Consider the following 25,762-nt stretch of genomic DNA (forward strand, 5'->3'; position numbering starts at 1 on the left):
TTCGAATCTTAAGTTACTGGCTTTCAGCAAATTTTAAATTAAAGTGGTCTTGCCCTTAAGGCATGAGATTGTATGGCGCATTCAGCTGGTGCATTAATGCAATGTTTTTTTTTTAATTTCTTGTCACTTGTAATGTTTGATCAAATATATAAAGTTTTATGTTCGAGTGTAACTGACAGCCGCTTATTTTGGCCCCTTCCCACAATTTAAACTACCTGTCCTGTCCTGCAGGAGTAGCAGGGCGTCTCACTGGTAGCAGAGCGTGGTTGAGCTTGTGCTTGCCGTTCTAGTTGCTGTCAGTTTCACTCTTGTTTCGTTTGTGTTCTGTGGCACCATATTGTTTTGGCTGTTACTTGTTTCGGGTGCTTATCGTAACGGCAGTCAGATAGTGTGCGGGTATCGGCCTGCTCAGAAAGGACCACCTTGTTTACGAGTTGGCTTGGTTCAAATGGGTCTGAGCACTATGGGACTTAACATCTGAGGTCATCAGATCTACTTAAACCTAACTAACCTAAGGACATCACACACATCCATGCCCGAGGCAGGATTCGAACCTGCGACCGTAGCAGTCGCGCGGTTCCGGACTGAAGCGCCTAGAACCGTTCGGCCACCGCGGCCGGCTACGAGCTGGCAATAAGGCGCCAACCGATTGAGGGCAGTGTTCCGCAAGTGGTAGCCCGTTTGCGCGCTGCCCTTCTTCAGCCGGATGACGTCACGTCGGCGGTGGTGGGTGAGACAGGAGCGGCAATTGAATTTTTGTTTGAGGCTATTAAAGGCCTTGAGGACACTATTTTGGAGGGAACACATCCTAGTGACAGTCAGTTGCATAGGGTGCGGGAACAGTTTATGCATTTAACCAATTGGATAGCGGATTTAAGTACGTTAGTTTTATAAGATTATCACAAAAAATTAACCGTTGAGTTGGGACCTTCGATGAGCGCACTACAGTTTAAGCTTACGTGTTTGGAGTTGGATGGGAGGAAGGTTGAAGATAGGGACTTGCGCTGTCAGGGAGAGGGTAAGAGCTAGCCCAGGGGTGGTACTGTTACATCCTCTGTCAAGTAAGGTGCTGTGTTTGCCAAGTTGCCCAATCCTCTGGCCTATTTCTTCCGAGATATTACTGAATTGGTGGTGGAGCGACTTGATCAGGTGGAAAAATTATTGTGGTTTTAGGTTCGCCTAGAACAACACACGGCCGCCTTTCGCTTTCCGCGCCAAGTAATTTTGTCGTTGTTATACCCGTTGGCTAGAGGCGATTTGCAGAACCTCCTCTCGCGAGCCATAGCGGCAGAATTTTCTTTGCAGCAATTAAGGGAACTTGCAATTAGGCAAAGGTTGACCACCAGGGTTCGTAAACAGCTTGAGTGTTTCTTCAGGCTTTCCCGGCGAGATCTTGACATGATATAATGAGTATCTTCTGTCCACCCTCCAAAATTGGGACAATGCTAGGGAGTGTGAAGGACGACCTGGGGCTACGTAAACCTGGCATTTACAACATCCCGTGCCAGTGTGGAAAATCATACATTGACCAGACAACCAGGACGGTTGACGTCAGGTGCAAAGAAAACCAGAGGCACACCAGACTCGGACAGGCAACCAAATCTGCCATAGCGGAGCACTGTCTGGAGCTCGGTCACTCAACGGACTACAACAGCACCAAAAGTGTGACACAGACTCCAAGATTTTGGGACAGTGTCATAAAGGAGACCATCGAGATCAAGGTCACAGACAACCTAATAAACCGAGACAGCGGTTACCAGCTCAGCGTGGAGTCCGGCTCTGGAGCTTATCAGGGCCCAACGAAAGGAACCAAGAAACTCCTCAAGAGGTAGTAACACCCAGGAGAAGAGCCAGGCGGGTGCGGACCGCCAACGCAACTCCCGACGCAGGACGGGCCTCTGACAGCCGCCACGACCGCAGATGATGGACGAGCCGAGCACAGACGACTGTCGGAGCACCAGGGAAGTGCCAACACCTCAGGAGCAGTGCCAGGCGGGCGCGGACGGCAGAGAGAGCACCCAGCGCTCTCTGGGCATAAACACTAGACAAGATCCTCCAATACGGCAGTCTCAGGTAGCACCTGAAGAAGGCAACGAGTTACGTGGCCGAAATATTGTGCCAGAGCGACACAAACATCCGGCAGTAGACCCGATTATTCCACATGTCGGCTTGAGTGTCGTTACATGTGGGAAATGCAGCGGGGTGAGGAGCAGTTACATCAGTATGTCGATAGAGTTCAGACAGCGTCTTTGGCCTTGCTAATTGATTTACCTGAACAAGAATTGGTCTCTATCGTTCTTAGGGGAATGCGTGCGGCGGATAAGTCGCATTTTGTCTTCCGTAAGAAGCTTTAAACCTGGGAAGAGCTCCGTGACGTGGTCGTAGCAGCATCCGCATTACCACTTGAGAACCATGTACGTCACGAGGTTGAGGGGCGGGACGTCGGCGCTGATTCCGGAGTATCTACATCCGCTGAAGTCATCAAAAGGGAACCCAGGCGGTGTTTCAGGTGCGGCAGAACGGCTCATTTGGTGCACCCTTGTGTTCAGCCTCGTGCACCCAGAGCCTATAGATGATGCCGTGTTGTGCCACGAACTCGGGTTCGAGCTTTCAGGCCTTGGCGTACTGAGGTGGTAGCTCCCCCCTTGCCTTACGTTTGTTCTCGGGTAGGTGGCGTGCTGGTTTGTGCTCTTTTAGATTCTGGTAGTTCCGCTTCATTATTGAGCTTCGAGTGGTTTTTGGAATTTGGGCATCTTACGAAACTTGGGTCGGTCTCTTCGCCGGTGCAGGGATGTGGGATGGCCAATGGCCAGGTGTTGCCTCTGCATGGTTGGATCCACGGGAGTATATCGGTTGGTGATTTTTCCTGGACTATGTCTTTAGCCTTGGTTAAGGAACTGCCCGTTAATCTAATTTTGGGGTGTGATTTTATCAATAAAACCGGTTGTTCTTGGATTATTCCGTGCACACCTTTTCCTGCAGAAAAATTTGGCCATTACGAATGCACTAAACGTATTGTGCATCGAACTGTCGGGGCAGTTGATGCTGTAGCTAACGAGTTTGATCTGGCCCATCTCTTACCCCATCAGGCTTCTCAGTTACGTGATTTGTTGCGCAGTTTTCCGCAGCTCCTTAATGATAACCTGGGTGCAACTAACGTTCTTGATTATCAAATCCGTCTGTCAGACAATTTTCCGGTTAGGCAGTCTCCATACCTCCTCTCACCCCCTAGGGTGAAGATACTCAAGGCTAAGATATCTCAGATGCTCCAACAAGGAATGATTAGTTCTACATCTGCTTATGCTTCCCCAATATTTCTTGTACCTAAAGATAAGGGGCGCGATTTCAGACCTGTGGTTGACTACCGCCATTTAAACCCTTAAGTTGTCCTTGAATCGGTACCCCTACCTGATCTACATAATTCTTTTGCTTGGTTTGCCGGCGCTAATTGGTTTACGGTCCTTGATTTGAATCAGGCCTATTATCAGATTCCATTGGCTGAAGAATGTAAACATGTTACTGCATTTTGTACTGATTGGCACTTGTTTGAGGTTTGGGCTAGCAACTGGAGCTGTTGTGCTTACTCGTTTGTGGGATAATATCGATGGCGACTTGAAGTTAGTCTGTGCGTATAATTACAGTCGTTCGTTTGAGGATCATTTGGAGCATATTACAGGAAGCCGGGCTGACCGTTAAGCCTAGTAAGACGACGCTAGCCAAGCAGCAGGTATCTTTCTTAGGTCTTATAATGTCGGGTCAGAGTATTCGCATTGACCAAGAGTGAACTAATGCCTTACGGGCTTTGCCTCCTCCTACTGATAAGCGAGGAATTGCTAAATTCATAGTAATGGCACATTACTTTAGGCGTTTCGTTCCCACTTTGGCTTAGTTGGCGGCACCCTTAAATCAGTTACGCAGGAAGGGCGCGCATTTTGAATGGGGACCCGCCCAGGAGGCTGCCTTTGAGTACATTAAGGTAGCAATAGCCAATCTTTCAGTTCTTGGGGTACCCGATTTTAATAAAAGGTTTGTTATTCAACCTGACGCTTCTAATGCTTGCATTTCAGCTGTTCCCCTCCAGGAGTTTGAGGGGTAGAGATTTAGCCTATGCGTCTCGTCGATTAACTGATGCCGAACTCAAGTACTCTGTCTACGAGTGCGAGACTTTGGACGTTTTATTTGTATTAGAGAAGTACCACTTCCACCCTGAACATCGGGTTTTCCAATTAGAAACCGACCATCAGGCTTTGAGCTGGGTGTTGGCAAGGCCGCGTAAAACCGGCCGTATTGCCAGGTGGGCACCTCGCATTTCGGCATTTCAGTTTGAAGTTAAACATGCGAAGGGCTCTGAAAATATCCTTGCGGATGTCCTCAGCCGGATGTTCGCCGAAACTACACCTAGTGAAAGAAACCAGCAGGTAGACGGAGACGGTCTTAATTGTATGGTGTTGGGTGAAATTCCCCTCTTGTTTGAAGATGAGGCTCAGCATCAGAATCAGGACCCTGTTTGGGTCCCCATTAAGCAACGTGTGTTGGCAGGAGAGCGGTCGGATGAGTATGTTGTTAAGAGTGGTATTCTCTGTAAGAGAGTGGGCGATGCTAAGCAGTGCAAGATCTGTTTGCCTGTAACCTTGGTGTGCCCATTTCTTCGTTATTTCGTGATTCATTGGTGGGTGGCCATTTAGGTACTTATAAGACTCTCCAAAAACTCAAGGAGCATTTAACTTGGTCCTCTATGGGCCGGGATGTGAGAGAGATGATATCCCAATGCCGCTTGTGTAATGTAGCCAAACCCAAGAAAGCTCTTCAACAGGGTTTGTTGAGTTCTGAACGAGAGTCCTGTCCTATACACAAGCTCTATATTCATTATTTAGGGCCTTTACCTGGTACTAAGAAGGGTCATCGATATGTACTAGTTATTATCGATGCGTTCTCCAGATTTACTTGGCTCCTCCCGAGCCGCAACAATACCGCTGCCACAACTATTTATCATTTAACTAATGTCTTCATTGTTTTTGGCCAACCCAAGCAGCTTGTTAGCGATAGTGCTCCTGCTTTTCTTTCGGCTCCTTTCAAGGCCATCTGTTTTCAAAACGGTGTGAGGCATATCACGACCACTCCACATTATATCCAGGGGTCCTTTGCGGAGAGAAATGTTAAGTCTGTGTTGATTATTTATCATCAGAAAACCCCTAATAAATGGGACTCCAGTCTTCCCAGGCTTAGTTTTGCCTTTAATACCGCCAGTCATGAAGTCTTTCGAGCTACGCCCGCCTCCTCCATCATCCGGTTAATTCCCCTCTTTCGAACTTGTGGGGCATTCAAGACCTTATTCCAGCCGATATTAGCCCTCGTGTTATCAAGGAAAACTGGAACCGGGCAACACGTAATATACTCAGAGCTCATAAAAAACAAGCTGAGCTTTATAATCGTAATTGAAATACCTTTAAGGGCAGGTAAGGGGATCAACAGGGCAGGGGATGAAGTTTACTTCCGCAATTTCCCAGGGAGGCAAGTGCGTGGCGGGATCTTAGTAAAATTACTTCTTGTTTTGTGGGACTTTGCACTATCGTGCATTGTTTAGGCCCGGTAAACCTGTTGGTCAAGGAGAACAGTTCAGGTAAGCAGAATTGGATTGACCTTAGCCAAGTTCAGGTAGCTGAGAGGCTAAATCACCCCCTCTCTGAGTTAAGTTTGAGGGGGGGGGGGGGGGAAGATTGAGCCGTGACTGGCTCATGTTATGCGTTGGATTAAACTTTCATTGCTATTCTGTGTTTAGTCTCCCGCGGTTAAAACGATTATGCTGTTATCCTCTCTCTCCGCGAGTGGCAGCAGCGGTGTGAAGCGATATTCGTACCTTGTAGTATCTTTGGCCTGGTGCTTAATGGTTTCTGGCCGTGCTGTGTGCGAGCAGTTGGTCGATTGGCGTGGAGCAGCGAGGAAATCTGCGCGGCGCGTAGTTTGGCCGAGGCCGCTGGCGGCTTCCACGCGCGGTCGTACTGTGTGGTGCTGTTCCCATTGCAACGAGGTCCGTGGCTCACCGATCCTGGACACGAAAGTAGAGTTTTGACTTAATCTACCAGCAAGTCACGACTGTTCACATTGTCTCGTTTGGATTTCGTTGTCGGCTGTTGGGACATTCCCGCGAGCAACAACGTGTGTTTTCAAGTTGGAAAATTTTAGCCACCCTCCGGTGGAGTTCAACTGTACTTGGTTATTTTGAGTTGAAGTGCACCAGGGGAATCTTCTGCCTTGTGGCCGTTAACGTTCCGGTTACCTGTCCTCGCCGTTGACGAAAATTCAGGCAGTGTATTTTCCTCATCGTGTTGTCACTGTCCAGCACGGTGTGTAGTTTAACAGTTCAATTAATAATTGGTTGTGGGCGCCAAAACTTTCTACATTCTTCCATTGAACTTCTTGTTATATGCTGGTCGGGTGAATCGGAAGTTATCTTGTTGGTGGGTCCGTCGACTGTCTGTCAATTGGGTTGTCGGCGTATCGAGAATGGTTGGGCCGACTGCCTGTCTCACCTAAGCTAGCGTTAGTGTTTGAATCCAGACCGACCCTCGGAAACTTATGAGCGCCGTTGGATGTGCTGCCTTTTCTTATTTGTTCTTCTTGTTTGTATCTGTATGGCTTCTAGCTGATTTTTAAATTAAGGTTGTTTCGCCCTTAAGGTGTAAGATTCTTTGGGCCCTCAGCCTAATTTAAAGAACCGCTTTAAGGTAGGGCCTTGGCCTTTTAAGAATTTATTTTGGCTTGAGTCTTAAGTGAAGGGCCTTCAGCCAATTTTTAAATTAAGGTTGTTTTACTCTTAAGGTGTCAGTTTGTTTGGGCCTTCAGCCTAATTGGAAAACTGTTTTAAGATATGGCCTTTTGGCTTTTTAAAAATTTATTTTTGTTTGAGTCTTAAGTGATGGTCCTTCAGCCGATTTTTAAATTAAAGTTGTTTTGCTCTTAAGGTGTGAGATTGTTCCGGCCTTCAGCCTAATTGAATGAACTTATTTAAGAAAAGGCCTTCTGCCTTTAAATATCTGATTTTGGTTTGACTCTTAAGTTATTGGCTGTCCGCCGATTTTTAATTAAACTGGTATTTCATGAGATTGTATGGCGTATTCGGCCAGTAGATTAATCCTGTGTTTTCTTAACATTTTTCTTGGATCTTGTAATGTTTGGTCAAAACAAAAGTTGTATGTTCGAGTGTAACTGACAACCGCTTATTTTGGCCCCTTTCCACAATTTAAACTACTTGTTCTGTCCTGCAGGTTTAGCAGGGTGTCTCAACAATTACATATATAACATTTTACTAAAACTGATTCCATACATGGAGCTGAGAGACCCTCAAGGTCACACTGCGTACATCTAACAGACATTAACAAGTCGTAACTTCCATTGCCTCTAAAACTAGACAAATCGACTCGTTCTCTGCTTGCAATAAAATCTGCTTTACAAAATGCACGACTGTCAGTCACCCTTCTGTAGGCTGTAGGTTCAGACGTTGGTCTACTAAGGGCGCATTAATTATGTGACATCAGGATTGCCACCCAGTGAGAGTGAAGTGAGATGCCAGAACGACAGAAGATTTGTTTAATTAACTTCTTTATTCCAGTCCTTGGCAACAGCACATCAAGAAGAGCTTGACAGAGGCGTCCAGTTGCCTCTCACGCAAAACAATATACGTCCAGCACTGCTGACAGCGCAAAGAGTGGGTGTGAGCATGTCGTTACTTGAATGCCGCTGTCAGCGACGTCTCCGGCTGTGACCATTATGAGAGTTTGGCAGCACAGCTTACGATACTGCGGAGGTGGGCGTGACATCCCACTCTGCTCTGGCAGTGGCTGCTCTCGCGACTCTGTGCAGGCTGCCCTGTGTCGTGGTCGAACAGTGAACCCCGTGCTGCATTCCAGGATGTCGCTCCAGGTATCACAGGCTGATGGTGTAGGCTGTGATACTGTGATGAGAACCATTTAGTTCACGAATTTCTGAGTATTTACAGGCTCCAGACTATGTTCGTTTAGGGCTTAAGGCACACACTCGAAGCACTTGGTGGCAAGTGAGGAAAGGATTACGCCCTTCTGGAGTGTATTGCAGGATCAGCAGTTGCTATACCACGCCCAGCCGGTTCTGCTTTACAGAATCAGTTGGCCGCGTTATGCTTTGAAATGCAACACTAATGGCTCTGGTTCAAATGGCTCTGGGCACTATGGGACTCAACTGCTGTGGTTATCAGTCCCCTAGAACTTAGAACTACTTAAACCTAACTAACCTAAGGACATCACACACATCCATGCCCCAGGCAGGATTCTAACCTGCGACCGTAGCAGTCGCACGGTTCCGGACTGGAGCGCCTAGAACCGCACGGCCACCACGGCCGGCGGAATGCAACACTCTCGCCAGCCTGCGGTTGTCTCTGTTACAACTCATTTCCACTCTGGTGTATTTTTTGACTGAATGAAGTCGATATGCTGCAGTCAGGTGGTCATAATGACCTGGATGATCAATATTTCTGTACAAAATCAAACGGCTTTGCTCCAGACAATAGTAGAAATTTATTCACGAGTTTCAAACAGAAACGAAACTCTTTAATGACGTTAAATTATTTTCATAGAAAAACGTATGCATCATTAATTACAGTAAAGGGTTCGCCACCAGTATGTTACTAGAAAATATTATTCACATATTTTACTGTAAATGATTTCTGGGCACATAATGGAAATGAAATGGCTCTGAGCACTATGGGACAACATCTAAGGTCATCAGTACCCTAGAACTTAGAACTACTTAAACCTAACTAACCTAAGGACATCACACACATCCATGCCCGAGGCAGGATTCGAGCCTGCGACCGTAGCAGTCGCGCGGTTCCAGACTGAAGCGCCTAGAACCGCTCGGCCACTTCGGCTGGCTCTGTGCACATAATTCTGGATCTCAACAGTGATCAAATATTGTAAAGAGACTGCATCAATACCAACGCAGCGCACCGACAGGAAAAGACATGAAAAAGAAAGATTACATGGAGATAACTGACTTTCCGTAAATTTACAACTAATAGTATTAAGCGACAACTAAGAAGTGATTGGTGACGCTGCAGGCGGGAACAGTACGAACGAGGTGTAACTGATTCAGCAGGAAGGAGTCGTGCAACATCATGACTGTCAGAAGAGTATAACGAAACACTGCATGAAGTTTATATATAAAGGTGGTATCTGTTCTTTCGAACATGCCCGAAAGAACAGATACCATGTTCAATATAACATTGTTAAGGCTGCAAGTAGGCTGTTTAGGTTTTTATATTGGTAACACCACGTAGCGCTCTGTATGAAGATCACTGGCCTCCCTGTGTGAAGTCTGTGGGTGGTTGGCATTGTTGTAATATTCGTTATTGTAGTGTTGGGCAGTTGGATGTGAGCGGCCGATATGGACGTGCGTCCATCAGAAAGAGTAAATTTGTAATACTGGATATAATGAACTGATATATATATATATATATATATATATATATATATATATATATATATATATATATATATATACACTCCTGGAAATTGAAATAAGAACACCGTGAATTCATTGTCCCAGGAAGGGGAAACTTTATTGACACATTCCTGGGGTCAGATACATCACATGATCACACTGACAGAACCACAGGCACATAGACACAGGCAACAGAGCATGCACAATGTCGGCACTAGTACAGTGTATATCCACCTTTCGCAGCAATGCAGGCTGCTATTCTCCCATGGAGACGATCGTAGAGATGCTGGATGTAGTCCTGTGGAACGGCTTGCCATGCCATTTCCACCTGGCGCCTCAGTTGGACCAGCGTTCGTGCTGGACGTGCAGACCGTGTGAGACGACGCTTCATCCAGTCCCAAACATGCTCAATGGGGGACAGATCCGGAGATCTTGCTGGCCAGGGTAGTTGACTTACACCTTCTAGAGCACGTTGGGTGGCACGGGATACATGCGGACGTGCATTGTCCTGTTGGAACAACAAGTTCCCTTGCCGGTCTAGGAATGGTAGAACGATGGGTTCGATGACGGTTTGGATGTACCGTGCACTATTCAGTGTCCCTTCGACGATCACCAGTGGTGTACGGCCAGTGTAGGAGATCGCTCCCCACACCATGATGCCGGGTGTTGGCCCTGTGTGCCTCGGTCGTATGCAGTCCTGATTGTGGCGTTCACCTGCACGGCGCCAAACACGCATACGACCATCATTGGCACCAAGGCAGCAGCGAATCTCATCGCTGAAGACGACACGTCTCCATTCGTCCCTCCATTCACGCCTGTCGCGACACCACTGGAGGCGGGCTGCACGATGTTGGGGCGTGAGCGGAAGATGGCCTAACGGTGTGCGGGACCGTAGCCCAGCTTCATGGAGACGGTTGCGAATGGTCCTCGCCGATACCCCAGGAGCAACAGTGTCCCTAATTTGCTGGGAAGTGGCGGTGCGGTCCCCTACGGCACTGCGTAGGATCCTACGGTCTTGGCGTGCATCCGTGCGTCACTGCGGTCCCGTCCCAGGTCGACGGGCACGTGCACCTTCCGCCGACCACTGGCGACAACATCGATGTACTGTGGAGACCTCACGCCCCACGTGTTGAGCAATTCGGCGGTACGTCCACCCGGCCTCCCGCATGCCCACTATACGCCCTCGCTCAAAGTCCGTCAACTGCACATACGGTTCACGTCCACGCTGTCGCGGCGTGCTACCAGTGTTAAAGACTGCGATGGAGCTCCGTATGCCACGGCAAACTGGCTGACACTGACGGCGGCGGTGCACAAATGCTGCGCAGCTAGCGCCATTCGACGGCCAACACCGCGGTTCCTGGTGTGTCCGCTGTGCCGTGCGTGTGATCATTGCTTGTACAGCCCTCTCGCAGTGTCCGGAGCAAGTATGGTGGGTCTGACACACCGGTGTCAATGTGTTCTTTTTTCCATTTCCAGGAGTATATATATATATATATATATATATATATATATATATATATATATATATATATAATGATGATGACATTTTAACATCATTAAGGTAAATACATTGTTTGTTCTCTATCAAAATCTTTCATTCACTAACTATGCCTATCAGTAGTTAAGTAGTTAGTGCCTGCAGTAGTTAGAATCCATTATTTAGCTGGCAGTAGTGGCGCTCGCTGTATTGCAGTACTTCGAGTAACGAAGATTTTTGTGGGGTAAGTGATTCATGAAAGGTATACGTTATTGTTAGTCAGGGCCATTCTTTTGTAGGGATTATTGAAAGTCAGATTGCGTTGCGCTTAAAATATTGTGTGTCAGTTTAGTGTTGGTCAGAATAAGTAAAGAGAGAAATGTCTGAGTACGTTCAGTTTTGCTCAACTGTTTGAAAATCAAATAACGTAGAGGTTTTCCAGCACTGTCATTTATAAATTTTTCTAAGGGGATGTTTCACTGGTTTTTATTTTGTTCTGGTTTACTTGATCTGCTTCCAGATTGTTCTTATTTGCGAGTAACTGTAGAAAGTATTAGCTTCACTCCGCTTTTATAATGCACGGAGTTAACAAGCCAGAAAAAAGGATATATATATGAAAATACGGTTAAGATTGCATGTATTTCTTGTTAGACAACTCGGTCAAAGTGCTAACTCAAAGGCAAATTTTAATGCGTGCGAAAACAAAATTTTTAAAAAGGGGAATGCAGTAAAACGAAGCAGCAAACGGATAGAACTTCGACAGGCGCGCGGCTGTTATACGTGTCTCCCCGCCTGGCATAACGAAATTCCTGCGTCCGCTCACAGGAACACGTGCACGCGTTTCAGAGGCTCGTGTGACTGCACCGGCGCATGCGCCTTCTTGCCCCTTCGTGCAACGATTGCATGCGCCTAATGCGCACCTAAAGTCGCACAGGTTGCAAACACTCCTTCATAAGGCACAGAAAATTTTATACACTGTCCAGTCACATTAATATGACCACCTGTCAAAAGCCTGAATAACCGCCTTCCGCAGTGTGGACCGCTGCGAGACGTTCTGGAAGAGAGTCAGTGACGTGCTGCAAGGTAGTGACGGGGATGTGGAGGCATGCCTACTCAGTGCCGGGGCCAACTGTACTAGGATTCTCGGTTGAAGTTTAATGTCGCGAACACCCCAACAGAGGTGCTCTCACAGATTCTCGACTGGTTGCAAATCCAGGGAGATTGGTGGCCAGGGGAACGCTGAAAACTCATCCTGGAGCTTTTCGGACCATGCACCTACACTGCGAGCTGTTTGAAACCTTGCATCGTTCTGCTGATAGATGCTATGGTAGCGAGGAAAAACAAACTGCATATACGGATGGACATGGGCCCCAAGCATAAATGCATATTTGTGTTGATCAATAGTGCCTTCCAGAACGACGAAATCGCACAGGGAATGCCATAACGCTCCCTCCTCCGTCGTCGACGCTTCCAGTGACTGTTGCAGAGCGTTTGCTCTCAGATGTTTCACGCTGTACCCGACATTGGCCATCTGCCCGATAGAGCAGAAAACCTGATTCATCTGAAAGCACTCTAAACAGTCTGCGTGGTGTCTGTTTGTTCTATATTGTGTCTCCCTACCACTTTCGCGCAACAACGCTCTGAGCGTGTTTTTTAGGGAATTGACTAGTTTGAACCTGGAACCTGTTGCTGGTAAGGAGACGCTAGACCACACATGACATGTAGAATTCAGAAGAGTTCAGTGAGACTAGCGATCACATAGCCAAATACTTAATGATTTCAGCGTCAGCTCCACTGCACTCCCTGTAAAAGAATCTTAATACTAACTAAATTTAGTGGAAGGGGTTCAAGGCTTTCCTATTTTTAGTTGGGTGGTAAAATAACGTCGAAAAAGCAGTTAAGTTTACCACTGGAAATTTTATTCTACTCACAAAACATTGTTTATAAATTGCACTATTGATAAAAGGAAATATTTTAATACAGGATGGTAAAAACCGACTGCGTTCAACAAAAATGTGAACGAATATTCCCTGAATGGGTTTCCAAGTTCTACAATGGATCGAAGGATGACCTATGCCATATTACATCTATAATCTAGGTTTAAATTAAGTTTCACAAGAGAGAAAACTATCAAAATGGTCTACAGTGACCCTCAATTATCTTTAATTACTTATCTAACTTGTCGTAAATTACAGTAGCTGATGTTGCTTCTCAATAACTATATAACAGAAAAATCATCGCGTTTCATATTTTTACTTCAAGTGGCAAATGTGAACACCATGAGCTTTAATTGACGATCGACACTAGTATTACGTAAAGGGGGTGTAACAGATGAGACTTCTGCAGTTCTGAGTGAAGCCTTATGCGCTCAAAAATGCGGCATCGCGTGCGTTCATTACCTTGTCGGTGTTCGTCAAGGGGGCGGCGGACAGCACAGCTCCGCTCACCTCGCCGTCTCCGAAGCAACTCTCTCCTAACTTCCCCTTACTACAGTTTACCGAAATTGGTTTTAAAAAAATCTATATGGCTGTGTTTTCATCTGACCAATCAGGGTCTCAATGTTAACCTTAAGCTCCGCCTACAAAAATTCTGTCTATCCAATGAGAAACGTTATACTTTTCGTGGTGGGGCAATGTTTTTAAAGTTTGCAACGTAACAGAGAAGCAAAAAAGCCTCACGCTAAAACTTGCAGCTGGTGTGGTCCTTTTAGCGTTATCGTAAGACCTATACTGTTCTTGTGGAGGGCTGTATCTTTTGACATGGGCTGGGGGGGGGGGGGGGGTGGTCCTAACGTAACAGAGACGCGAAAAAGGTCTCACGCTAAAACTTGCGTGTGGTGTAGCCCTTTTTGTGCTATCGTAAGATCTATACTGTTCTTCTGGAGGACTCTAGCTTTTAACATGGGCTGGGGGGTGGTCTTGACGTGACAGAGACGCGAAAAAGTCTCATGCTAAAAAATTTGCGGGTGGTGTGGTCCTAGCAGTTAGCTGGCAACGTGGGTGTCCGTCCGTCCCTTATCGTAGGGCCTTCTCGCTTAACACGGTTCTGCTCTCGGCTTCTGTTCTAGTTTCTCCCCTCGGAACTGCGTCTGTGCCATGGTGGGAAGGTATGACATTCATTTAGGCATTCTTGTGTTAGTCTGTGGTATTCCATTTGCTCAGTCGTTACTCGTATTACTTTGGTTAATTTAATGTCACGATTTATTCGGAGCTATGTGACATACTACTGGATTTGCTTATCATGTTAGGGTTTTCATGGAAGGTGTTGGATTTGCCTGACACCTTACATATCACCACCCTTCGAACTAAATTTTTGCACTGAAGTTAGGCAATGATTAAATCGTTGTCTAAGTCAGTCAAAAATTATTTCTTTATCTAAATTCTGTTGCCTACTGTTCAGCCACGTTATTCTGTTCTATGCTAGTTTGTATTACTAATTTATATTTTTATATACTTCCACATTATTATCAAAAATGACAGGAGAAGAATATTTTTATGCTATTATTAATTTTTAATTATTTCCTTTCTTTATTTAAGTGTGAAGTTTGTTTTTTAAGAAGTTTGCTATCGAAAGTGAGGAGTCTTTCACATCGATTTTCTTAGAAATATATATTTTTTCTATAAATGTAGTAATTAAGTAGAATCTATTCCCAACCAATTTTCTAAATATCATGTACAAGTAAAGTGTTTTTGTTTCTAGACACTCATTTCAACATTGTTACACTAACAAATAATAATTATTTCCAAGAATTGCTTTGACAAAGAAATATACATACACAAGTAATGTTAAAAAAAAAGCGAAAACATCCAACAAGATAATTTTTTATTCTTTGTTTTTATAAGGAGAAAATAAGTAAAATATAGTTATTCTTTTATTTTTATGAGGAGAAAATAAGTGGCATATAGTTTTACTGTTTATTATGCCTTACTTTTGTTCTTTATATACTGTCCATTTCAGAACTAATGACTTATTTTTATCGATAGTCTATTTTTTACTTAAGTCCATAGTCAATGACTGATATTTTGTAGTTTATTAGCTGTCTGGTGTTCTTAACTTATTTAGTTTTTCACACATTTCTTTTTCACATTTCCTACATCACATAATTTGATTCCACACATTCACACAATCCTATGAATGTTTAAGCATGAGGTTGGTGAATGTTTTTCCACGAAGGTGATGGACTTGAGCGAGATGGATGTGGGCAAGTATTTGATGTACAGCTTCGTTCGTCGTTCCTTGTTGGCTTTGCAAGTGTGTGTTGCTGTTGTGGAGGTCCCATAATGGAATGGAGCTGTGAGTGCAGAATCTCGTGGTTTACTGGCTTTGTATGCTTAAAGTCATCGTTATGTGTCGCTGAAAGCGGTGGTTTTTCGTTGTAATAATTCGCAGACGACTACTTTACAATAGGATAGGGATTTGGGAAGGTATGTCGTCTATTCTTCACCCATCTTCTTTCTTGGTCTCAATCTTGCGAATCTTCAAATTCTGTTCTTCCTGCTTTTTCTCTGCTTCTTACTTGCTTCTTGGTTCTTCTTTGGGCAGGATATGGAAATATTTATTGATAACTAGTCGCTTTGAAGTTCTCCTCTTAGTAACAGTGTGATAAATGGTTTGGACATGTCATTTCTACTTTTGTGAACATTTTCTTCAGTTTCGTGCATCAACGTGCTGTTTAAAAGCAGTAGTGTGACTTTTACACATATTTTTTGCCAGTGGTGGCTTGCCCAAGCGGTCTTCTCGTTGGGCCATTTTTTGCTCACTCTGCTGAGTGGGGGCGCTCGGAGACCTTTCCGGCGTTTGGCGTGCCATCTCTGCAGGGCTCCGTCACTGTGCGGCTCCATGTTCGTTCCAGCAGGGTTCCGCCTAGCGGTCAAATTTAGTGCCCACTTCATTTACAAGAGCCTTCTGTTGGTCTCGCTGTCCTTTCTCTTCTCTCGACACTTCTGCCTTGTAGGAATCGTGTCTTGCTAATTATGTCCTTTTCTTTCTTAATACTTCTCGTGCTGCAATTTGTGGGTCGTTGCATCTGGTCTTTGCTGGAGTTTTTACAATGGTTCATACAAAAAGTTTTACTTATAATCATCTAACATGTGTCTAGTACCTATATTGTTTTACGCCTTCTTAAAAGCTTTACAAATTTCGGCGCCCTTTCCATGTTACAATTCTAAGATATTTTGAGTCTTAACTTATACAAGAAACCTCAAATTCGTTTTTTATTTTTGTGTAGTGTCGTCGTGTATAGCATTTTAGTATTTCATGCTGTTAGACTATCTATGCTTTATCCCTTCACCTTAATCTATGGTACTATTGGTGTTATTATTGAAACTACTTTCTTTTTCCCACCTTCCTCTCTCTTCATTCTTCTTTCTCCTGACGATCTTTTCTGCAACATAATCTTGAAAAATCGTGCTGATTATTTACCAGTAATAAAATTAATCTTCAAACTTTTCAATGTGGCTCACATGGTGCCTGTTTTTGGGTTCATTAGTTCCTCAGCATTATCATGAGCAATTCGGCTAATTATGACAGGTCCTTTGTATGCAGCGTAAAACTTATGTATTTTGTGTTTCTGTTTGCTGGAGAATGTTCTTTTAATTGCTGTTCTATCTCCTCTTTCTTTTCTTTTAATGACTGCCTTTCTGATCTTGGAGAGTGCTGTTGCTATTACTTGTTTGTGCTGTCTACGTGGTACAACAGGAAATCTAACATTTTCTCTGGTTATGTTTGGGGGTTCAATATTTTTAAGTACAGTAACTGGAGGTAGTAGTGTAGTGCTATGTGGCATTTCATTTATTACTTCTTGAAAAACTTTAAGGTATATATCCCAAGTGTTGTGTCTTTTGCCTGCATATAATCGGCATAAAGTGCCTATGTCCTTCATAGATCGTTCTGCTGGATTTACGCTAGGTTTGTATTTAGATATGTAAATGGGTTTTATTTTGTGTTGTTTTAACGTGTTCTGCCATTGCACTGATTTGTATTGTGGGCCATTATCCGAAATTATTCGTTTCACTCGACCTACTTGTCTGAGAAAATATTGTCTAAATGCTTTACTTATAGTGAGACCTGTTGCCTGTTTTAATGGTGTCAAGGTAACATATTTAGAAGTAAGTTCCAAAACGACAGATATGAAAATATATCCATTTTTGTGCGTGGGAGGGGCCCCATCAAATCTGTTGCAGCTATTTGTTTCAATCTTTTAGGGATTATTGGAAACATAGGTGATTTGGTTTGGAAAGTGACGTGTTTTGCCCTCATACATTTTTTGCATTTGACTAATACTGTTCTAATTCGTCTTTCCATATTAGGAAAATGGCTTGTTTGTTTTATGTTTAAAGAGCATTTCTTTGGTCCAAAGTGGCCATTACTTAAATGTGTATACCATTCGAATTGTTCATCCTCTTTATCTCCCATCATTCTTAATTGTTTGTTTATAACTGGTATTTCTTCTAATTTCAGCTTTTGCTCAAAGAGAAGTGTGACATTCCCGAATGTTACGCTACCTTTCCCCATATCTATTATCGCTCGTCTCTCATTTAAAAATCTGCACCTATAATCAAATTTATAGTTGGTTTAGGTATAATCACGAAGTTGGCTTCGATCTTTTGACCTTGGCACGAAAGAGTTAACCTTGTTCGTCTCGTAACTTTCGCAGCATTGATTCTAATAGGACCTCTTACTTTAATCTTACGTGTTTTCAGAACTGGCAATTCCTCATTCGCATTACACTGCATGAATAAATTTTCTGAGGTCGCAGTCAATTCACTTCCGCTATCAATTACAACATTGACTGGGATATACTTTACCATGGCCTTCACAATTGGTTGAATTTGAAAGGGTTGGTTCTGTTCTTCTTCTTCTTGCATCAACGAATCCTTCACTGAATCATACATGAGTCTTTTTAGGAATTTCCCTTGTGAATTCGAACTTTCTGTAGGATAAGCTTCGACTGCTACTTCTCTCTCTTTTATTTCCTCTTCTCTATTTCTTCCTTCATTTACGCTTTCTTCAACATCCTCTACTTCTTCCTCATCCTCGTCTATCTTCACCTTCTTAGTCGCTACTTCCACATAATCGCATCTAAATTAATTATCGCTTCATAACTTCCTTCATTATATACGTTGGGTTGTGTTCCCACTCGTAACTTATTTTCAACTTCTGTCGACTGCGCATTATCCTCTTTGATTTCGCTTTCCCTGGTTTCCATCTCAAATAGCTCTGCAATACTCATTACTTCGTCCTTTCCTCCTACATTCGTTGTGCATGCCTCTGGTAATTCATCTTCCTCGTCAGTATTCTCCCAATGAATTTCGTCCCAACAAGATATTGTTATTTTCATCTGGTCCCTGCGGTTTGTTTCTTCCTTCTTCTCTTCTCGTGATAAGATTTTTACTTCTCTGTTCAAGGTGCTGCAATTGTCCTAGGTCGGTGCGTCATTCTCTTTGGCATGGGCGCTTAGCTGTCAATTCGAAAGTTTATCGGGGTTTGGTGGTCTTACCTCCACCTCTTCTATGTGTATTCTCTTTTCTTGTTCAGCTTGTTGATAGTGGTTTCTTTGTTGAAAATTTGTCGGTCTATTGGTTCTCCAGTACCCGTTCCAGTTGTCGTTATTCCCTCTGTAATAGTTGTTGCCGTTCCTGGGTGAATTATAGTTATTGCCATATTCTCTTCTAAATCCATAACCGGTTCTTTGTTGAAATCTATTGTCGTTTCTTGGTGCGAAGTTATCACATGGTTCGTAATTATAGTTTCTTCGTACTGTATCTTGTGGATTCCACTGCTTTTTGCTTTCGTTTTTACGTGTGCTTCGTCTTTTTCTTGCACCATCTTCCGAAAATATGAACTCTAGTTCCCTTAGAATACCTTTAAATGCTTCGACGTCATTGCCTCCGCGACCTACTAATGATTGCTGGTATTTCAATGGTAGCTTCATCGCGCATAATTTAATCAACTCTCCGTCACTGTATGGTACATCTAAGCATTGATTTTTCTTTGCCATTAATTCGAAAAATTTCACGGGACTCTTCTCTCCTGAATTTTCAAAATATGGGTTCTGTAATAATTCGTACTTCACTCTGTTCTGTGCTTCGCTGGACCAATATCGTGAGAGAAACTTCTCTCTGAAATCTTCGTACGATCGGCATGCCGCTGCAACATTCTGCATGGTTTCTGCGACTGTTCCTGACATGTGTGCACATATAAAGTCTAATTTACGTGTTAGCGTCCAGTGTTCTGGTAATTCTACTCGGAATTGATCAATAAAAGTTCGTGTATGTAATGAGTTTCCTTCTCGAAAGTGTTGAAATTTTCTGACTGTGAGTAAATGATCGTTGTCGTACTTCGTCATAGTTCCATATGAAATTCGCGATTCTTCGCCACTTTTGTTTCTGATCATTTCTCCCGTCGTTCTTTCCGGTTGTGGTAGATCCATTTTATATTGTCCACTGTAACTTTCGCCTACCCTTGCGTAGTATCGTTGGAGTGGTACGCAATAATTTTCTTCCATCGGTTGTGAACGTGTAGCTGATTGCATTGCACTGTACTCTTCGCGACCTGGCTTTCCATTGTCACGTATGTTACTTTCCGCCTGTGATTGGAATCGCAAATGCGTAATATCTTCGTTAATTGCTTATTTTTCCGGTGCTGTTACAGATACGGATGTGGTTGCAGACTCTGTGCTTGTTCGATCCTGTTCACTACGCTCTTCAATGGTTTGCAACAACTCTGTTCGCAATTTCTGAAACTGTCGCTTCGTTTGCGCTTCTATTTTGACTATGCGGTTATCATATCTTTTCAGCGCTGCTTTTGTGATACGTTTGTGTAACACACTGTTTTCAACAATTTCACGCGCTGTACCTGCTGCTTGTCTAGTAATTTCGTTTATCTGTTTCTTTAGTTTCTTGACTTCTCCGTGGGTGTTGTTACGTAATGTTTTGATCTCGTCCTGAGTGTCATTACGCAATGTTTGTACGTCCGCTTGTACATTTCAATGTCTGTTCTCAATTGATTGTGACCTGTTATTAAGTTTCCTATCACTTCTCGAGATTCTTTTGCCTCGTCTTCAATATGACTTAGGTGTAACTGAATTTTTTTGTTTTGTTCTTTAATCTCACGCATTTGTCTAGTGGTTTCTACAATTTGAATTTGAATTTGGTTCGCTATGTCTTTATTTTGCCTTGTCATGGCTTCCGTAGTTTGTTGTAGTAATTCTGCCAGATTGGTGGGTCCTATTGCGTTTTCTTCCGACGTCCTACGCTCTGTGTTTTCGCCCAAGTGTTGGTTCGCAACCGATTGCATTGAACTGTGCTGTGACACGTTTCTGCTCGCATTCCTTGTACTCTGTGATGAGGGGGCTCTGATTACTTGTACTATGGGTTCTACGTATTCAAGACGCAAGTTAGAATCCTCATCGACTGTCTCTCTACTTTCCTGTTACTCTGTCGTATGCTGACTTACGTTTTCTATGCCTTGTACATTATGCTCTTTATGGTGCGTTATATGTCCTATTTCTCGCGATACTGCATCGTCTGTTGTACTGTCCTCTATTCTCTGTCCATTTTCATGCTGGGTCTCTACCTCAATTCGGTCAAGGTCTCGATCTGCCATTGCTAATCTTTCCGAATCCCTTATTTTCTGTTTTAAAAGCACTTCACGCGCTCTACATCGAGTCAACATGCGCTCATACGATCTCACGCGTTTCATAAACTTTTTGTTCACACTACTTGACACTACCAAGACTGACAATCCATTCACTTACTTGTTGGGTCAGAACCAATTTGTCAACGATGTATCCGCCACCTGCGTGCTTGCATTGAGGAGAAAACTTAATTCTGACAATATTAAAATTCACAACTTAATTATGCTATTGTCTCTGACACTTTCTTACTATCTATCGCTGCAGCTAATGTTTTCGAGTATTTAAAACTTTAGGAAAAAAAGTTTTTACTACGAAAATTTTTCAACAGGATGTTTTTCTGACCTAGTCAGGCATGTGGTCGACCTTCAATCATGGTATTTTACCATCCTGGCGGGGTCGCCATTTTCTAAACATTCTGCGTGGTGTCTGTTTGTTCTATATCGTGTCTCCCTACCACTATCGCGCAACGCCGCTCTGAGCGGTTTTTTTTTAGGGAATTGACTAGTTTGAACCTGGGACCTGTTGCTGGTAAGGAGACGCCAGACCACACATGACATGTAGAATTCAGAAGAGTTCAGTGAGACCAGCGATGTTATAGCCAAATACTTAATGATTTCAGCGTCAGCTCCACTGCACTCCCTGTAAAAGAATCTTAATACTAACTAAATTTAGTGGAAGGGGTTCAAGGCTTTCCTATTTTTAGTTAGCTGGAAAAATAACGCCGAAAAAGCAGTTAAGTTTACCATTGGAAATTTTATTCTACTCACAAAACATTGTTTATAAATTGCACTATTGATAAAAGGAAATGTTTTAATACAGCATGGTAAAAACCGACTCCGTTCAACAAAAATGTGAACGAATATTCCCTGAATGGGTTTCCAAGTTCTACAATGGATCGAAGGATGACCTATGCCATATTACATCTATAATCTAGGTTTAAATTAAGTTTCACAAGAGAGAAAACTATCAAAATGGTCTACAGTGACCCTCAATTATCTTTAATTACTTATCTAACTTGTCGTAAATTACAGTGGCTGATGTGGCTTCTCAATAACTAAATAACAAAAAAATCATCGTGTTTCAGATTTTTACTTCAAGTGGCAAATGTGAACACCATGAGCTTTAATTGACGATCGACACTAGTATTACATAAAGGGGATGTAACAGATGAGACTTCTGCAGTTTTGAGTGAAGCCTTATGCGCTCAAAAATGCGGCATCGCGTGTGTTCATTACCTTGTCGGTGTTCGTCAGGGGGCGGCGGACAGCACAGCTCCGCTCACTTCGCCGTCTCGGAAGCAACTCTCTCCTAACTTCCCCTTACTACAATTTACCGAAATTGGTTTAAAAAAAACTATATGGCTGTGTTTTCATCTGACCAATCAGGGTCTCAATGTTAACCTTAAGCTCCGCCTACAAAAATTCTGTCTATCCAATGAGAAACGTTATACTTTTCGTGGTGGGGCAATGTTTTTAAAGTTTGCAACGTAACAGAGAAGCAAAAAAGTCTCACACTAAAACTTGCAGCTGGTGTGGTCCTTTTAGCGTTATCGTAAGATCTATACTGTTCTTGTGGAGGGCTCTATCTTTTAACATGGGCTGGTTGGTGGTCCTAACGTAACAGAGACGCGAAAAAGGTCTCACGCTAAAACTTGCGTGTGGTGTAGCCCTTTTTGTGTTATCGTAAGATCTATACTGTTCTTCTGGAGGACTCTAGCTTATAACATGGGCTGGGGGGTGGTCTTGACGTAACAGAGACGCGAAAAAGTCTCATGCTAAAAAACTTGCGGGTGGTGTGGTCCTAGCAGTTAGCTGGCGACGTGGGTGTCCGTCCGTCCCTTATCGTAGGGCCTTCTCGCTTAACACGGTTCTGCTCTCGGCTTCTGTTCTAGTTTCTCCCCTCGGAACTGCGTCTGTGCCACGGTGGGAAGGTGTGACATTCATTTAGGCATTCTTGTGTTAGTCTGTGGTATTCCATTTGCTCAGTCGTTACTTGTATTACTTTGGTTAATTTAATGTCACGATTTATTCGGAGCTATGTGACATACTACTGGATTTGCTTATCATGTTAGGGTTTTCATGGAAGGTGTTGAATTGGCCTGACACCTTACAGCACCACCTGTCGGCACTCAGAGGACGTCCATTTGCAAGTACTGGTATGCGAATTCGAGCCTTCCTCGCTCATGAACAGCAATCACCATGAGTGCATGAACCGTGCACCTACTGCGAAGACCCACAGGCAGCAACGTTTCCTAAAAGGTCGTCGAGGGTACATCGTTGGCAGTCCCTCGATTCGTCTGGACGGCCAGTTGCTCAACAGTAGCCGTACTATTCGGCCGCACACATCTTTACTGTCATCGTTCACACCTGTCATCTATGCCCGTGGTGCACCATAGCTGCACCGGCGCCGGGTCTGGTTAGCACTGTTTTTCCATACGTGGTATTGTTACGGCGACACGCGAACTGCTTACAAGGTAGCCGTTTCGGAAAAGTTTCCACCTTTGGCCCGAAAGCCAATGACTGTGCACTTTTGGGCGTCACATAAATAGCACCGTTTTCACATTACGACAACGACCGCACTGTTTCCCGCGTCCCCCCCTCCCCCCCCCTCCAAAAAAAGCTTTCTTATATTCTCCTCTTACTGTGCTACCACCTGCCGCCGGTGAGTGGCTATTGCACGTTGACGTTGAACATAGGCGGGGGTTACATTAATGTGACAGGACACTGTAATGGGAAGAGAAAGTCACCTATTCCGGTGAACATCACGATTAGACATCATCTTTCTCGACGATGCTATGGATGTGTTCAAAACCGTCAAAAACGGGAAAGCAGCAAGAATGGACTGGATTAATACGGAGGGTCGGGAACATGATAGATGATTCTTACATCACAGGTTCATGCAACTGCTGAATATGTGCTAGGGATAACAATGAATAGATGAGAGTTAGCTAAAGGCGAAGATAATTCCTATGTACAAGACTTTTGACAGACGGGATTGATACGAACCATGGGACACTTTTATTAGGAAAGGTTGAAATTCTGCCTTATGGCGAGGGGATATTATTTCCCTGGTTTTAATAAAAGCCGTATCTCAATGTTGTGAAAACAAACACCACCCCTATCAGTCCATTTATCACGTGTAGATATGGTAGAATGTGTTAGAATCTATTTGGCATCGTCTTTAATAACATCTCATGGGTTGACTCCCTTTAAATAATTTACAATATATTGAATAATCCATTCCAAAAATGTGATTCTATAAATCACTGAAAAGTTAGCGAGTTTGAGTAATACAACGAGATTTATTAATTTAAGGCACAACTGCATAAAATCTTCAAATATTATGACAATCCATAACTACTCCAGTACATGACAAGTGCAGTATACATACTGGTGTCCAAAATTAAAGCAACGAACAGAAATTTTGCAAGGTTGTGTTTATTTTGCCACAAAACAGTATACCGAGTAAAGTAGAAACAATGGAAATAGTTCGGAATGTAAACAATTGCAACGTGAACAACAGTAGAGTAAATGTTCATCGGTTTTTCCAACACGTACATTCTGACAACTGGTTAATGTGCTCAGAATGGGGTGTGACCACCCCTGGCACCAATAAACGCCAGACAATGACCGGACATGCTGCGAATGGCGTCATCAGTCTCGTGCTGAGGCAATAACACCCATTCTTCCTGCGGAGCTGCTCACAAGGCTTGGAGAGTGGTTGGTGAAAGCTGACGTGATGCAACCCGTCTCCCTAGTGCATCCCAGACGTACTCTATGGGATTCAGATCGGGAGAGCGGGCAGGCCACGCCATGCATGCAATATCTTCCGTTTTCAATAAAACATCAACCACCTGTGCTCTATGAGATCGACCATTATTGCCTACCAACACGAAGTCTGAAACGACGTCAACTCGCAAACGGCCTCACATGAGGTGCCAAGATTTCGTCAGCGATACCTGGCAGCAGTTAAAGATTGCCGATCTACCCCAACAATTTGGTGAAGAAGTGTCCGTTTGGTTAACGCATTGCCTGTGCACACCATTATGGACCCACCGCGATATCGGTCTCTTCCTGCAGGTTTTGGGTCCCGAAACCGACTTCCACGTTCCCTCCAGATGCGAATTTGTCGAGATCACTCTCCAGACCAAATCAAGACTCATCTGTGAAAAAACATTCGCTCTCTATTCGACCATCCGCGATACCAGATAGAACTCATGACTCCTGGTCATCATTATCGATGCATAGCCTTACTAGATTCTCATACTCCTCTTGCTTCATAGTAACATCTCCAACAATGAAGAATATATGCCTCACACGGCTGTACATGATTGAAAATAAAAAGAAAAATGTTTAACAGCAATATACTGCAAATGTATTTACGCTGCTATCGCATTTCTGCCTTCACCAGCCGCTCGAGGTCTGTCAGCTGCCGCTCTAATGCTGCCACAACTAGATCAAAAATTTTATAAACACTCATTACGATTTGAATAAATCAAAAGCTATTTTCTTAACATGTAAGCCATCACACAGAATTTGGAGATGTTCTTACATGATGGTAGCACAATCTCTTCGGCTCGCTGCTGCTGGCTACTTTCAGCTTCCAGCTGACGCTATAATCCCGCCAGCATTTCGGAAACGAACGCTGCTATAGCGGGTAAAAAGAACTTTTATAACCACAATCTCGAAAAGTTTGAATACATTGCTACGAAATTTTGTAACTGTCGCAGTTCGAGATCTAATTTCTTTTTATAAACACTTACAAGGCAATTGCCCTAAGTTTGGACGTTTCCCATCACCACTGCTACTGACTGGGTGGTTGTTTCATATTGCGAGAATCAGTCTTTGCAAGATAGTTGTGTGGGGGTTTGATGTGTCGGCAGCTGGGCCAACACCTTGTAGATCGAAGTGGCTGAAAGTGCACGCTAAACTAACGCAGACGGGCGTGAAGTACTGGAACATGAGACTTATTAATGAATAAGAAGAACAGTACGTAGCTGGAATAATATACTTAACTTTATTCTCTTGTTGGAATACATCTCTTGAATAGTAGTAAGCTATAAGCACTGATACACATGGCGCCTTGCTAGGTAGTAGCTATGGAATAAGCTGAAGGCTATTCTATCAGTCTCTCGGCAAATGAGAGGAAGACTTGGTAGGTCTGGTCGCAAGCTA

Source organism: Schistocerca nitens, chromosome 6 (genome assembly GCF_023898315.1).
Source record: "Schistocerca nitens isolate TAMUIC-IGC-003100 chromosome 6, iqSchNite1.1, whole genome shotgun sequence".
Lineage (NCBI taxonomy): Eukaryota > Metazoa > Arthropoda > Insecta > Orthoptera > Acrididae > Schistocerca > Schistocerca nitens.